Here is a 17,450-nt window from a genome sequence, read left to right on the forward strand (position 1 = left end):
TAACACCATTCTTCCACCAATGACCTTGTGTCATTTCTTAACTCCCACCTCCCCATCCTTTGTTATTCTAATTTGTTAAAGAAAAAAAAGGCTTGTTTGTAGGATGACATTACTTTGTCCTTTCCCTCCTTGCCACAAGTAGGTTTTCCCCGGAGTTTAGGCTTATCCCAGTCTCACCCATCAAGGTGTTCCCAAATCTCTCCCATCCTTTTGTTTAGCTATAATCACTTCTCTATGCTCTCTTCCCCAAAACAGTTAATCCGCGGCTTTCCCTCAATCTGACTCTGCTAATTTGTAAAGTCAGACCTTTCTAGGATACTGAATTTATATTATATAAGTTAATATTGCCTTTCTCCTCTTCTTGTGCCTTTTGAATAATTTACTTTAAAGCTATGTCTGTTTTGTATAGACACAAGAAGACAATATTATGTTTTTATAACTTGGGAATTAATTGGCTTCGAATATTATTCCCTCCCGGGCATCTGCTTTCTCCACTTAAGCCTCAGTTGCCCTCAGTTCCTAGCACCTTAAAAGCAGGGTCCCGACGAGGGATGGGAAGGATCCAGGGCAAGCGGTGAGTTATGTGCTACCCTGGCATCGAGATGGGCCTGGCCAAAGTGCCTAATTCTTAACTATATGTTAAGGGCTTGATCATAGAAAAATGCTGTCATGATCCAATAGTAATTATGAGACTAGGACCCTGCCAGGGATAGGAAAGCCTGATCTGGCCTGAGCACTGTAGTCTGAGATTGAGATGGCCCCAGGAGAGCAATTCTATAAGCTTTAATGCATCTCTTATTGTGTCCATACAAAATAATTAATATTATGAATTCTTATATGTTTGCTGGCTGAGGAGAAGAGAAACACATTCATGGGACTCTGCCCTTGGGTGGATCCTCCTGCTGAAAGACAATTAAGTCCTAGGAGAAGCATCCCCTAAGGGAAAGGAACCATACCCTATTGATGGTGACCACACCTATGTGTATGCCCCAACCCCCTCATGCTGTGGAGATTTAACTAGGCTGTAAGAGTGGGTTGGGGGGCCAGATCCACAAGGGCCAGATCCACAGATCCAGAGAGAGACCGAGATCGGGAGAGAAGCAGAGAGAGAGAGAATGAAATAAACTGATCGAGCAACCAGTCTGGACTTCTTCTTCCATTGCCTGCCCTCGACCGACAGCACACACTGCGGTTCCAGGGCACCGAACGTGGGTGGTGAGACAGATCCGCCCAGAGAGCCTGCGAGTGCTCGCACCCCTCAGCAAGTCTTAGTTTTTTTACACTTGTTCACCAAACCCATGTGCTCCCTCAAACCCAAATCTCACTTACCTGTCTCTGTTTCTTGCTTGTATTCTTTCAAATATGTACTTTACTCCCTCACAAACTCACATATTTCTAAAAATAGTTTCAATAAAAACTTTATAAATATAAAAACACTGTTATTAGGATATCCTGTTTAAAAGTTAAAATGTGTTTTAATTATAAACCAAATTCTTATGGAGTAATTTGCCAATTTTAGATACTTCTATTTTTTTGCTACTTTGCATTATTATACAACTTGCATTGGAATTGAAGTAAATACTTATTTAACAATTTACAAAAGTTTAAGGAAGTACACTTTCTGGGAACTTTCTATGAAAACTTTGGTCAAATGAAGGTTGTAGAAATAAAAGAGGGTGCCAACTAATTCTCCTTGAGAGTGGAATGTAAGGATGGATAAAACAGTTAATAGGGTAATAAAGAAAATACAGGGTTAAGTTATACCAATAGTTGCTGTGTTGTCTGATATCACTTTGTTGTTCCACTAAGACTTATCACATATTGGATTTTCCTTTGCCTTCCTTTTGTACTCCAATAAAAGGCCTCCTGATTTCCAATACCCCTGTGAATTTAGTTATATGACTCTGTTTAGTGCAGTTGATTAATATGTTTTTATGTAACTCTATACATATTACCCATGTATATGCATACATAAACTCAAATGTTTGAAAACTGAAAGTCACGTAGTAAATATATTTTTGAGTCAAATTTTCTTTTTTTTTAATTCCTAGATGAAGTAAATAAAAATAAATTGAATTTATCTTGTTATTGGTAGTATAGTGTTCATTGGTACTTTTTTTTGTTCATAAAATCCTTCGCTATAAAATTATTGGAAATAAAATATGCATTTATAGTATTACATGCAGTATATTCAAATTACATGCAATTTAAAAGTTGTGTTTAAATTAAATATTTATAAAATGAATCAGAATGAAATTTTTTGTTCAAATGTAACTTAAATTAGAAAATCTGTCAGTAGAGTAAGGGAAAAGAACTTCTGATAATACAGTTCTAATATTATGTGAAACTTGTGTTTGGAATGGTGGAGAAAGGGGTTTGAGTAAATAATGCATAGATTATGCAAAAGTGGATGATTATATTGCAGATTACTAGCCATCTTGCAATTTTAGCAGTTTCTCTTTCTGTCACATTTGAAGAAGAATTGGAAAGATGCCTCAACCATTTCCACATTTGAAAGCCCTATTTTTCCCTTTGTTGAATGGCATCACTACCTTAAATCAGTAAGGTTTGTGTTTGTCCAGATGCATAATAAAGACAGCTCAGGATTCTACCATTTGCTAACACAAAAAGTAATTGGCATGTCCATGACATTGGATTCATTTTGGTCTTCAATTAACGTATTCATTCACTTTTTGGTTGAGCTTATAGTGTTAGCCACCAGCCAGAAAGTGCTCATTTGCTCTCTCATAAATAATATACTGTTACTGCTGAAAAGAATTTCACAAAATGAGCAACATATTATCAAAAGAACTCAGAACTCTTCTCTACATGTAAACCACTGCTAGTGTAAGAGTCTTTTAAATATCAATTTTTAGAGTGCAAAACTTGTCAGAAAATACCTTGTAAATTCTAACTTAGTAAATATTAAAGTTGTAGCAGTTGCTAGGTTAATAAAAAATAAGATACCTTATTAATGTTACTGAAAACATATTAGCTGTCATACACTTCCATATGACTTTATGTCATGATGAATTAGAATCTCTGCATTTCAGAAATTATACACTTGTCTCCTAATTTATAAATCTGTTGTTAGACAAGATCATATTATGCAGAAAAGGGAACAAATGGCAAAAACTGAACGTTCAGCTTGTGTACAAACCATGAGAGTTGGAGAAATAATTAAATCAAAGCTATGTGCGTTTCAAAGCATGTCCAGGAACTGGTCCACATTAACTCAGAAGAAGAAATTTTTGTAAATCTCTCACACTTGTTGTAAAACACAATCATCATAAAAAAGAAGTTTCAATATCAAGTCACATAAAATATGATAAAAGCAAAGGTAGTTGAAGTACTTGGGACAAGGCAAACCGTAAGTAGATAGGCATTTTTCTTGACTGTGGTTTACCAGAGTTTGAACCCTGGTATCACATATGATCTTTTTATTTTTTATCTTTTGATTTTTGGGTCACACCTGGCATTGCAAGGGGACGTGCCTGGTCTTGAACTCAGGAATTACTCCTGGCTCTGCCCTGGGACCATATAGGATGCTGGGAATCAAACCCGGATTGGCCTCGTTCAAGGCGAATGCCATATCCGCAGTCTTTTGATCACTACTAGAAGTCGTCGCTGAAAGTTATCTGGCAGGTGTGGCCCACAAAGAACAATATATTTTTAAAGGTAAATACTGAATTTATTACACCTACTGTTTCAATAAGATTATTTTTATACCTTAACATTTCCAGCGTCTTGAAATTTACACGAAGGAGAAAAGCAAATATGCAAATTTGTTTTTTTTCTGTAGTGCCATTGACTAAACACCAACTAGCACAAATTGACTTTAACCTTGACTAGAATAGAACTATGTTAACTCAGACTTCAGATTCCAGACTGAAAGGGTCATGAACATTAGAATAATTAATCTCTGCAGCAAAGGAAAACAATTGACACTTATGAATCTTTATTTAAAATCTCTCCTCTATCTTGTTTGTCATCTATTCACCTAACCAGAAAGGAGAAATACAAATTTTTGTGTGTCTATTTAGCAAAGAAATGCAGTTTACTAGCAGTGCATTACCTATAGAGTTAAGGAAGTAAGGAATTTTTATCAAATATAAGAATGCAATCATCCAATCTATGCCTATTTTATTTCCTTTTCTAGTACTCTATATAGATATTTTCACGTAGGAGATTTTAAAAATAACATCAAATTTTTATAAGTAAAATATATGTTCTTCAAAGTTTAGTCTTTTTATATGTAATATTGAATGCAGGGAAAATAAATATGTATTTCAGTTAATTCCAAGTAGACATGTAAGTACAATGGTATCAGAAAGCTTAGAAATTAAAATAAAGTTGGTAATACTCTTATTGCCATCTTTTTTTAGCTCCTTCCTCTTTCTTCATCATAAAATTTTCTAACATATTAATTTAAAGTTAAAGAGAAAAAGAAAGAAGAACCTACTACTTAAATTTCAGTAGATAAAGATGTATAGTAGAGGATTTTTAGGGATTTTCTACAGCTTCCTCTTCTATAATAGAAAACAACTTACTGATGTCTAAAAATCACAATGGCTGTATATAGAATAATGATCTTCAATGAATAATTTCATATAATAAAAACATTTATGGTATATTTAACTTAACAAAAAAATGTGCTGAATACTTACAATTTTATGTTATAATTTAGTTCAAATTTACAAAAAAAAATTGTGTGTACATGTGTGTGTATGTGCATACGCGTGTATGCACGTTACACATGTAATTGTGTTAATCAGACTGTACTGATTTTAAGATTTCTTTTTCAAAAGCAGCATTAATATAAGCATATATTCTTTCCTTTTTCATTTCAAGAAAACCATAATTTTTCTCTGAAATAACTTTCTTAGGACATGCTTGAACGCAAATTGCTTTACTGCATATGTAAAAAGAGGATCAATTCAATACAAGAGAAAAAGATGTTAGAATTCAATTTTGAGAATACCTAGTACTTGGCATTCTGGTTTTCTACCACCTTGCACATTTAAAGGAGCCTAAATTAAGTGAATGAGGGATCCAAGATATCACCTGGTTTTACAAATGTCATATCTGTGTATGTTTGGTGTTTTGTTTTTGATTTGAAATCCTACCCCAGAGTTTCTCAGCGCTTGCTCTTGGTTCTGTCCTCAGAGATTACTCCCGGTGGTGCTTTGGGGACCATGTACAGTGCTAGGGACATAGGCTACATAGGTTCTATGACAGACAAATGTCTTGTCTGCTGTGCTATCTCTTTGGCCCCACCTGAGAACATGTGTTAGAATATGCTTTCAGAGATAGGACAAATTTATTTAATCTAAACTTTATTCTCTGAAGGTTGGCATGAACACTGCCATTAGCTTGATACAAAGAGCCTATCCTTATATAGCCAAGAATCTCAATTTTATCAGTTCAGATTAGATTTAGACAAAATATTTAAATAATAGAAGTAAAAACACATTTGAGATTTTGGGGTTACATCATTTTTATTATTCAACCATTTTTGCCAACCATACCCACATTTTCATGTCATAGTCAGATAAATCAAAGTTTTGGGAATGAAATAGAAAGACGGAAATTATATTCTTCTACAGCTGTGGCAAACCAGGTTTGAGTTTCCAGCACCCCTTTTTGCCCCTGGATCCTGTCAGATGTGATCCCTAAGATAAGAATCCTAAATAACCCCTGAGCACCACCAGATGTGGACTAAAAACATAACAAAGCAAAAAGAAAAAGAAGGGGGGAGGAGAAAGAGTGGAGGAGGAGAAGGATGATGATAGTGACAAAGGATGAGGGGAAAGAGAAGGACAGGAAGAAGAAGGAGAAGAGAGAGAAAGAGAAAGCTGAGAAGGAGGAGGAAAAGGAAGAAGGAGAAGGAGGAGAAGGAGAAGGAGGAGGCGGAGGAGGAGTAGAAGGAGGAGAGCGAGGAGGAGGAGGAGAGGGAGGAGGAGGTTGAGGAGGAGAAGGAAGAGGAGAAGGAGGAGAGGGAGAAGAAGGAGGAGGAGGAGAGGGAGGAGGAGGAGGAGAAGGAAAAGGAGAAGAAAGAAGAGAGGAGGAGGAGCAGGAGAAGGAGGAGCAGGAGAAGGAGGAGGAGAAAGAGGAGGAGGAGAAGGAGGAGAAGGAGGAGGAGGAGAAGGAAGAGGAGAAGGAGGAAGAGAAGGAGGAGGAGGAGGAGGAGGAGGAGGAGGAGGAGGAAGAGAAGAAGAAGATGAAAGAAGAGAGGAGGATGAGCAGGAGAAGGAGGAGGAGCAGGAGGTAGAATACAAGAAATATCAAGCCTAATTATAGGTTACAACATCTCTTTCCTGTGAACACGAATTAGCATGAGTAGAATGAAGAGTCTTCCTTTTTTTGTATGATCCATACAAACTGGGAATGCTTATTACTTAAAACCTTGATTGAAAAGAACCACATTTATTTAAATGCAAAAAAAATCATCAACACTTCTCTCTCAGAAAATATGCATGGGCTATTTTATTTCTATTATTTCTACTTAAAGAAGACACACATTTCTGGAGATAATTATTTTATTTTATTAGATTATTTTATTTCTATTATTCCTATATGAAGAACATTCATCTTCAGAAATAAAAAAAGCTCTGTGATTGTTGTTTACTACAGCCAAGTATTGTATTAAACACATTGCAAATATTACATTGATTTAATTTAATTACACCTCTAGAAGTGAACTATGTAAACACTCTTAATATCATATGTCAATCAGTCTTTCTGTTGTTTTTGTTTTTGGGGGTGTCACATGTGGTGCTCAGGAATTTCTCCTCACTGTGTAGGACTGGAATGATAGCACAGCGGTGAGGTGTTTGCCTTGCACACGACCAACCTGGGTTCAATTCCTCTGTCCCTCTCAGAGAGCCCGGCAAGATACTGAGAGTATCCCGCCCACACAGTGGAAGCTGGCAAGCTACCCGTGAAGTATCCGATATGTAATAAACAATAACAACAAGTCTCACAATGTAGATGTTACTGTTGCCCATTCGAGCAAATAATGAATAACAGTACTACAGTGCTACAGTGCAGACAGTGTGCTCAGTGATACCTCTGGGTAAGGTCTGGCGGGGAATGTAAGGCAATTTCCTTATTTGCTGTATTATTTCTCCAGTTCCTACTGTTTAAACATGGAGGAGATAATGGACTATGTCAGATGGTTCTCAGGGCTTATTCCTGGTTCTGTTCTAAGAGATCTCTTCTGGTGATACTCAAGGGACCATCTACAGTGCCAGGAACCATATACAGAACCATATGCAGAACCAAGGTCAGCCACTTGCAAGGCAAGTGCCTTAAACCACGTACTATATCACTCAAGTCCAGTATATTAGGGAGTGTAACAGCAGATGTCAAGCTGTAGGTCTCTTTGAAACTTAAATTGGTGTGCTTTTAAATTTTTCTATTTCTCTTTCTTAACACCCAGAATGGAACTTACTTTTATATTCGATTGCTTCAAAAGGACCAACTCACTTCAAATAATTTTTTGGAGGGTATATGTCACAACTGGTGTTTTTCAGGGCTTACTCTGGCTCTGTGCTCAGGGTTCACTTTTGCCTTCCTCAGGGGACTCATGTGGTGTCAGGGATTGGACCAGGAGGGGCAGTATGCATGGATAGCACCTTACTCATTGTAGTAAATCTCTAACCAAACTCATTTCATTTCCTGAAAATGCTACTGATGCTTTAGTTAGCTGAATGTCTTGGGAATGAAATATGTAGATGTGAGAAAGTAAGGGAGGCATTAAATTTTATTTCTAAAAACAAAGTACTGAAAGCAAATACTTAAAAACATCAATGAATAGACTTTGGAATAATTTCAGACAGATGGATATCTCATAATGGTTCCAAATAATTCTGCTAAACTTAGACATCAGTGTGTTATGGAGATAGAGCATCAAATTTTGAGTTTATATTGTCTTTTCTTTTAGGCTTTATCAGTCATAACTTTGTCCACTAATTTGCGCAGGCAGACTATGGCTAAAAATTAATTGAATTAATAAACACACTATTGAATATTTCATTACTAAAACAGAATGTATCTGCTAATATGAAATTATAATCCTTGACTCAAATTAAAATATATTAATTTTCTTTAAATAATAGAATGTATTTTAAGCTATGGATGAAGATGAGGGAGAGTAATATTGAGAAGGCATGAATAGCACATTTTCATATAAATCTTTAAATTATTCTCTAACTCTATAACTTGAAAATGTGCCAGTAACCTCATTGTTTAAATGATGAAAGAAAATCACATATTCCTACTGATGATTTGCTCTTTTCAAAGGAATACATTTGAAATATTACTCTGACTCTCAAGACATACAATTTTATGCAAATATGCAATTTAATCATGCTCTATAGGATGCATAATATCTGGAACAAAGATAGTTTATATCAAGCATCCAAAAAAAAGTTATCTGGAAAATTATTCAAAGGAAAAGCAATGTGTGAGAAATTTCACACTGTAGTAATTTATCCAAACAACTGGTGATCTATTTTGAGATGTGAAATTATATCTTTCATTTACATAGATCCCAACCTGCTGAGTCGTACTGCTTCATCAAATCCAATAACTTTTCGTGAACTCATTTTGCTTTTCAATTATTTTCTATTTTTTAAGTGTTGAGTCAACATGAGTTACAAAGTTATTCATAATTGAGTTTTAGGTGTCAATGTCCCAACTCCGATCCCATCATCAGTGTTCCCAGATTCCCTCCTATTCCTCAATCTGCTGTATGGCAGGAATATTTTTCTTCTTTTTTTCCCCCCCTTTATTGCTTTACAATACTACTACTGATAGTGTAACACATATCACTATTCCTCCTTTCGCCACCTCCGGGGTGAACACTTCCCTCCACAATTGTCTTACCTTTTCCCCTTCCCTGACCTATTTCCTCCACCCATATATCAATGCCAACCTCCCTACTGAAGAACAATTCTCCAGCTCTTTGTTTCTATTGCTTGTAGGCATTTGTTTTTAAATTGTTTCATTTTTATATCTTGAAGTTTTGGTAATAGCACCAAGAGGTCAAGATCCTACCATTAGATATTCAACTGCATCTTAGTGTTTAGCAATTACAATGACCTTAGTTTTTTTTTTTTTTTTTCTGAACCAATGTATCCAACTCTTACTGAAGGAGCATTCATTATATTCGGGGGTTTCTAAATTCACAGAATATTTTATTATATTGGGTGATAAAAGAATGTCATCAAGAAGTTCATATTTTGGGGCTGGACAAATAGCACAGCGGGTAGGGCGTTTGCCTTGCACGCGGTTGGCCAACCCGGGTCCGATTCCTAGCATCCCATACGGTCTCCTGAGTACTGCCAGGAGTAATTCCTGTGTGCATGAGCCAGGAGTAACTCCTGCGCATTGCCGGGTGTGAACCAAAAAGTAAAAATAAAAAAAAAAGAAGTTTATATTTTATCAAAGAGAAAAATCAAAGTGTAAGGCAATATTTTTCTAGGCTAAGAACAGTTAACAGATGTGAAAATTAAGTAAAAGTTTCTGGTAGGGGAGCATCCATCTATACATAGCTTTCAAAAGAGTGTGAAATAGAGGAAATCCTATATAAATCAAAGAAAATAAGAAGAAAAATAATGCAGGAATTTTCAGGTCACAACATGGATGTTTATTTTCCGTAAGAAGATAAGATAAGTCCTCTCGGAGAAGATAAGTCCTCTCGGAGAGCCCAGCAAGCTACCTAGAGTATTGAGCCCGAGCGGCAGAGCCTGGCAAGCTACCCATGTGTGTTGGATATGCCAAAAACAGTAACAATAAGTCTCTCAATGAGAGATGTTACTGGTGCCCGCTCAGACAAATCGATGAGCAACGGGATGACAGTGACACAGTGACAAGAAGATAAGAAGGGAAATCCTTGGTGGTTTGTCAATAATGTGACCTTATTTTACTTTGTGAAGAATCACTCTAACTATAGCACTGAGAATGGACTATAAGAGAATAAGGAAGGAAACGCACAGTTATTATATTCTCTGGTGCTGTGAAATATTATTAAGATTCTCCATCAGAAAAAAATGACTAATTTCCACTATCTCTCAAAGTTGTTGGTAGCTGATGGATTCTTGATGAATAAATGCCAAAAAAATGTTTCTTGTGTAAAGAAAGATGCCTCACTCAAAAACGTGGCCTATCTCCTGATATCATTTTAGCATAGAAAAATGAGTTATCCAAGCTCTAGAAATTTCTGTACGATTGATAAAATAAACATTTCAGGGGCCCAAGCAATAGTACAGAGGGTAAAATTCTTTTGCTGTTCACTCAGATTCAGTCCCCGTATGGTCTCTGAAGCAGGCCAGGAGTATTTCTTGAGTAATCCTTGAGTGTGTAGTTAGGAGTAAGTACTGAGCATCCCTGAGAATGTCCCAAATGACTATCTTCCCACCTCCCATAAAACAGATTTTATTACTGAATCACAATTCGTATTCCATTCTCTCCCTGATCATATTTCCAATTATTTACTTCATATTTTGGTCTATAAATTACTACTCAATACAGCACACACACACACAACCACACACACAAATTACCCATCTGTTTTAAAGAACTATTGCATGAACCACTCGAATCATGATGGTTTAATAGAGGAAAACTACCTCAATAAATCCTGTGATTAATATTTCCCTATCAATCAGTCTTCTTGACTGTTTTCTTCACATTCTGTATTTAAATGCTTGTCTCAATGACAAGCAACTTAATTCAGGATATTTGTAGTTGTCCTCACACATTGCATATTAATAAAATTTCACATTTTAGTAACTTTGATAAACCATTAACTTCTTTCTTTCCTAATCTTATTGAGAATCCTTTCTAAAATTGCATTATGTTATCTTCAAATATATCAGAATCTCAATAACTTTTCCCCACATTTCATTCTTCACCTGGTTTATGTCATTTTCCCACAACTGTAATCTAATAAAGCACCAGTTTCTAAACTTATTTTCAAATAAATTTGACTCTAATGCAGACCTACTGACTTGAAATATTAAGTAATATCTTCACATCTGTTTTTTCAAATTTTTCATGAGTTTATGTACCACCAAGTTCACCAAGTATGTAAACCAATAATCATGTGATTTTCAGAACTTCCGTAATCCTCTTTCAAGTTGTCACTACTAACTGTAATGAGATGTCTCTTCTGCATGGTGCCCTCCATGTAAAGAAGCTTGTCACTTGGACGTCTCTATAGACACCAGATGCTCTATATTGAAAACCAACATCTTTTTTTAAAATTTATTTTATTGAATCACCATGTGGAAACTTACAAAGTTCTCAGGCTTATGTCTCAGTTATACAATGCTCAAACACCATCCCTTCACCAGTGCCCATATTCCACCACCAAAAAAAAAAACCCAGTATATGTCCTACCCCTCACCCCCCACCCTCCCCCCGCCTAACTGATAAATTTCACTTCCTTTTCTCTTTACCTAGATTACATTCCATATTTCAACACAAAACTCACTATTGTTGTTGGGAGTTTCAACACAGAACTCACTATTCTTAATGGAATTTATCCCCCAAGAATACAGCCCTATTCACAAGGAAATATTTGATAATTAGTTTTCCACTGATGAGAATGAAGAGATAAAAAGCTACCGTGGCCACATGGTTTACAATTTCTGTATTTTAATAATTAAGTCCAGGGAGATTTAAGTTGGAAATTGAATCATTTCCCTTCCTGGAGCAGCATGGAGCAAAAGCTTAGTTCACAGTCTGGATACATGGTTGCAAGCACTCGCTGGAACCCCAAGTCATATAGGGGCTCTGGATCCTGCTCGTTCCCACAGCCAAGCGGCTGTGCAAAGGCATGGCCATCCAGGTCGAATCTCGGCCGGAGCCCGAGATCCGGCCCTGGCCGAGACTGCCCAGGCGTCCTGCTGTTTCAAGTTCAAAGCACTTTTTTTTTTCCGCGCCACCAAGTTCATACCTGCTCAAAGGTCCCATAAAATGTCAGACACCACACCTCCTCCTCCCGGAGGGAAGAGAGACCAAGGAAGAAGGATATTTCCTCCATTAGCCGGTGTGGGGCAAAAGCTTAGTTCACAGTCTGGATACATGGTTGAAAAAAAAAACAGCAACATCTTTATATAACCCAGGCCTATGATCAAGATTTCTCCCCAACCCCCATCCCATCTCCTCCATGTACAAAGCTCCTTACCTTCCATTCTATATTTCTGCTCCCCTATCTCTAGACTTCATCACAGATTCCTGGTCCTTAATAGTTGGCATGAGTGACTTATGTCTGCTTCTACTGCAACGAAGACTGGGCTGCCAAGACAGGAATGCTGTGAATGTCCTTGTCATGCTGTTATATATCAGAATCTTATATCACCAGACTAGATGACAGTGATCCACTGCCATGTAATTTAAAGGTAAAAGGGCTTAGATGTCTTCCCTGAAATCTGTCATCTGACATTTTGAGATTTTTATACACTCTCGCTCTCTGAGAACTGAGCATCGGAAGCAGTGACCCATGTAATTGCCAACCTTGTCTTTATTGCTGTTCCTCAGTAAGCATGGCTTAAGTAGGTCAATATAAGGGCTTTATATCTTCATAGTAGTTGCCCACTTTCCTTGGCAAACTTTATCTAGCTATGCTCTTTCTTTCACTCTGTTCTAGTTTGAGTGTAGATTTTCTTGTCTTTGACGCAGAATTCCCTGAGAGCGTGTACTTTTGTTCTGCTCCTTTTCCTTCCACCTGATTAGCCTTTATTTTTTCAGCAAGCTCTATATCTAATTCGCAGGACGAATAATATTTTAGGCAATATCTATATGCATGTGTATACATATTCATATATATATGCATATATACAAAAATATATTTTTCTGAGACCATCTTGTTATTTTAGTATGTGTGATATATTATCCCCCTAACAACAACTCAACCCCGACCTCAATTATATTCCTATGATCTAACACTAAGAGCTGTAGAATTTTTAATTAGTTACTTTATGCAGTAACTCAGAAAGCAAGGGTGAGGAATAAAAAAGAAGATCAGGGATGCTTCACTTGAAAAATTCAAGACTTGCTCTCCTGAGGCCCTGAGTTAGATACACAGCAACAAAAAATAATAATGACAACATAGCATATGATCAAATGGAGTCAAGTAATTACTAGATGCACATTTGGCCTCAATAGTTGAAGAAATGGCCTCCTGTTCTTTTGCTGACCTTAATAGATGCTAAACACTCAAACTACATCCATCTGAGGCAAAGCAAAACTGAATTGTATGAGATAACCCTTAATGACTCTTGGCTGGGTTAGGAAATATTATCTGCTTTTGTATATTTCTGTTTTTGGCATATCCAATACGCACGGGTAGCTTGCCAGGCTCTGCCTCGTGGGCACAATACTCTTGGTAGCTTGCCGGGCTCTTCGAGAGGGGCGGAGGAATCAAACTCGTGTTGGCCTCCTGAAAGGTGAACGCCCCAAAACAGTAACAATAAGTCTCTCAGTGCGAAACGTTACTGGTGCCCGCTTGAACAAATCAATGAGCAACGGGATGACAGTAACAGTAACAGTTTGTACATTTCACTATAGCTGGAAAAAGGGTGTGTTACTATTAAGAAGAGACATCATTGATCGTTAGAGGTGGGTCTGGTTGATAAGTACCAAGAGAAGACAAAATAATTCCATGAAATTGCATCAGGCACGACCATAATGTAACTCTATATGCAAAAGAATTTAGTGGACATTCCTAGTACACACAATGAATGACTAGTGAAAATACTATGGACTATCCTACATGGGAAAATATCTCAAAATGTACCACAGCAGAGTGGTTAGAATGAATAAAAAATAGTAAATTGTTGACTTATTTAAGTATCAGAATGGTCCAAAGGATATTAGCTTTACTAAGGTTAGACGGCATGTGCTCATTATAGACTTGAGAGGAGCTATCACCTAGAGTCCAAGAGTGATGTGTAGAACATGATATTTTTGAAACAGTGTCAGGGATGAAATATAATTCAGGAAAGGCAAAGGCAAGATGGAGACATTTAACCACTGCTAAAAATAAGGAGAAACAGAAATCTCCACAACAGTTTGTAATCTCAATGCAATAATGATGCAGGAATTTTGGAGATGGCATAGACAACTGTGACTCCTAGGGAAGGAGAAATGCTGTCGAGAAAGGCTTTTGCAACCAAATGTATGAAAAAAATTATCTAGAGTATATAGGAAGAAGATCTATATCAGTAAATTCAACAGAAAGTCTTAACCCTAAGCTAATTTCCAAGCCTGACTCAGAGATCATGATTAAATTAGATTGTATATAATATACTTATATTGAATTTAAGTATATGACGTTACCAGAGCAAGCATACACTGATTAGATTATTTTTTTTTATTTCCTAACCAAAGGTGTAAATCAATCTGGGCATAACTCTAAGAGGAAATAGAAATATTTTGATATATTATGTGAGTGGAACTTATGCCAATGTATATCATTGTGATCACGGGTCTCTGGAAAACAAAAGACATATGGAAATGAGTTAATGATTCTGGGCAACACATGTATTTATCTGAAAGCTGGTCTAATGAGTTCATGCATGCTGTGAATCAATCCTATTTCCTCGATGCATAATCCAAGTGCATATTTTGTAACTAAAACACACTCAGATTTATACCCTAACATCATCATGCAAAGAACAACCATGGAGAAAATACTGCAAAATCCCCCTTAATAATAGAAACTTATGGAAAGCTGTGGTGGAGGCAACATCTGTGAAATACATCAAAATATGTGTAGTCCCATTCAGTTAGTCTGTTTGGCTACTCAAAAATCAAATGTGTTATAACCTGACGCAGTTGAACTACAACCTTAACCATAGAAGAGCAGCATATAGCTGCTCTGACAAATAAGGCATTCCAACTAGAGGAAGAAACAGACTCGGGTTTATGAGACATGCAAATTATGAAACAAATTTATATCTTAAACAAAGCAGATTTTATAGTTAAGAAAATTATTCTAGGAGTCCTGAACTATATTTTGGTAATTAACATGCTTGATTTGCAGACAGCTAACCCTAGATTGATACACAGCACTGCAGAGGGTCACTCGGCATTGATAGAAGCAATCACTGAGCACAGAACAAGGACTCAGCCTTGCGCACTGACAGGGTATGACCCCAATCTGCCCCTCACCTCCAAAAATGTTTTCTTTAGCATATAGGTCATATGTTTTACTTGCTGCTATTAGTTAAGTAATTCTCTAAACTTATAACGTGATGATTTATTTTTATCCTACAGAATCTAAACTTTTTAATACTTCTGGACAGAAATATTCAAATGCATCAATTTTGATGAGCTATTCTACTTGGGCTAACAAAAACTGACCAAGGATTGTAAATTTTCTATTTCTCACACTGTATTTCTATTTCTGTTTCCTTGGATTAATACAAAACAATTAAAATGTCACTAAACACATTTTGAAAGGAATGCATAAACATATCTCCAAATTTTGCTTTCTAATTGACTCATATAAATTGCAAAAAATATAGATTATTGAGATAGCAGTTATGTAATAATTGATTTGACACCCTCTCTAAAAGGGGGAGATTGGGAATGGGGGGGTACAATGGGGATATTGGTGGTGGAGAATGTGCTGTTAGAGGGATGGGTGTTTGATCATTGTGTGATTATAATTCAAATATGAAAACTTGTAACTATCTCATGAAAGCTTGATTCAATAAATTTTTCTAAATGAGCTACAATTTCTCTAAGTGAGGTCTTATATTTATATGCAATAATTTAATAAATAATATAACCAAGGTGGTTATATTATTAGATATCTAAATATGTGATATTAGAAAAATCTATTAATTTAAAATATTATCTATAAATTGTGTTGTATACTATTACTGATTGAACAACTCTGGTAAAACACATTTTATTATACAAATAAGTTTTAGACTTGGTTTAATGACATATATTTTAAATAGCATGAACATGATAAAGAGGTTATTAATAACTAAAACATTTTTAGTTTAAAAATTCTTTATTCTTTACTTTTTTTCTCTATCAATTTCAATAACCTTTCTGATCTATCCATCCATATATATTATTGAGATTTATTTAGGATAGTGGGCTGGAGCGATAGCACAGTGGGTAGGGCGTTTGCCCTGCATGCGGCTGACCCAGATTGGATTCCTCCGTCCCTCTCAGAAAGCCTGGCAAGCTATCCATGGCATATTTAATATGCCAAAAACAGTAACAAGTCTCACAATGGAGATGTTACTGGTGCCCCCTTGAGCAAATTGATGAACAATGGGACGACAGTGCTACATTGCTACAATTACTATTTAGGGTATCCCTAAGTGCATTCATTAAATATTGAATACATTTTCCACAGAATATGCATATCTATTTAAATGTAGAATTTTCAAACAGAGTTTGAAGTTTATTTATTTTTTCATTTTCCTTTTCGAACCACACCCGGCGATGCACAGGGGTTACTACCAGCTCTGCACTCGGGAATTACTCCTGGAGTTGCTCAAGGGACCGTATGGGATGCTGGGAATCGAGCATGGGTTGGAAGCAAGCAAGACAAATGCCCTACCCGCTCAGCCCCCAAATTTTTAAATTTAATTTCTCCCTCTTTATACCACATTTGGTTTCAATTTTCTTATGTTCTATTTTGGTTTTTGTTTGCTTGATTTTAGGCCATATCTGGTAGGCTCAGGGATCATATGGGATGTCGGAGAGAGAACCAACCGGGTCAGCTGCGTGCAAGGCAAGTGCCCACCTGCTAGCCTATGGCTCCAGCCCATCCAATCTTTTTATATTCTTAATTGAAGATGTGGTGACTGAAGAAGTTTTACTTCCATATGTGTGGTGATGTGGTGATTAGCAGTCTTCTGTGTCTAGTAATATGTCAGCTCTATTGCTATTTTTTCTGCATGAAAATTGCTGCATACATACATACATACATACATACATACATATGGCAACAGGAAGTCCAACTGTGACTGTGAGATACATGACATTTTGTAACAAAAAAATAGAATATAACTGTAGGGTGAGCTTTATTGGAAAAAACAAGTGCTTCATACTGAAAGTTTTAAGATGAAGATTTAATCTTATGGGGAAAGACTCCATTGAAAGAAATAGAATATTATCCTAAAATAATTCAGAAATAACTAAAAGCCAAAATTTGAAAGGAAACATGCTGAGATTTATGATTTGCTTTTCGTTAGAATATATGAGCTTATCCATAACATGGGAATAATATATGATAATGTAAAACTTTGAAAGGCTTGGGTATACTCTCAACTTAAATAGCATATAAGAATACATTTTTGTAATGTATTATTTTTAGGTCATTCTAACTTTTCATAAAACTTTATTATGAATTTTATTTAGTGGTGACTCATTTCTGAGTTGTGTTTCTTCAGGTTTTCATTATTTCAGTG

General features: G+C 36.3%; 1 pseudogene; it reads right to left on the bottom strand.

Annotated features, from left to right (window-relative positions):
- Positions 1-5,889: 5,889 nt before the first annotated feature.
- The window catches only part of LOC129401721 (basic proline-rich protein-like), a 291,942-nt pseudogene continuing 280,381 nt past the window's right edge, over positions 5,890-17,450 (bottom strand).

The sequence above is a fragment of the Sorex araneus genome, chromosome 2, assembly GCF_027595985.1.
Source record: "Sorex araneus isolate mSorAra2 chromosome 2, mSorAra2.pri, whole genome shotgun sequence".
NCBI classification, from domain to species: Eukaryota; Metazoa; Chordata; class Mammalia; order Eulipotyphla; family Soricidae; genus Sorex; species Sorex araneus.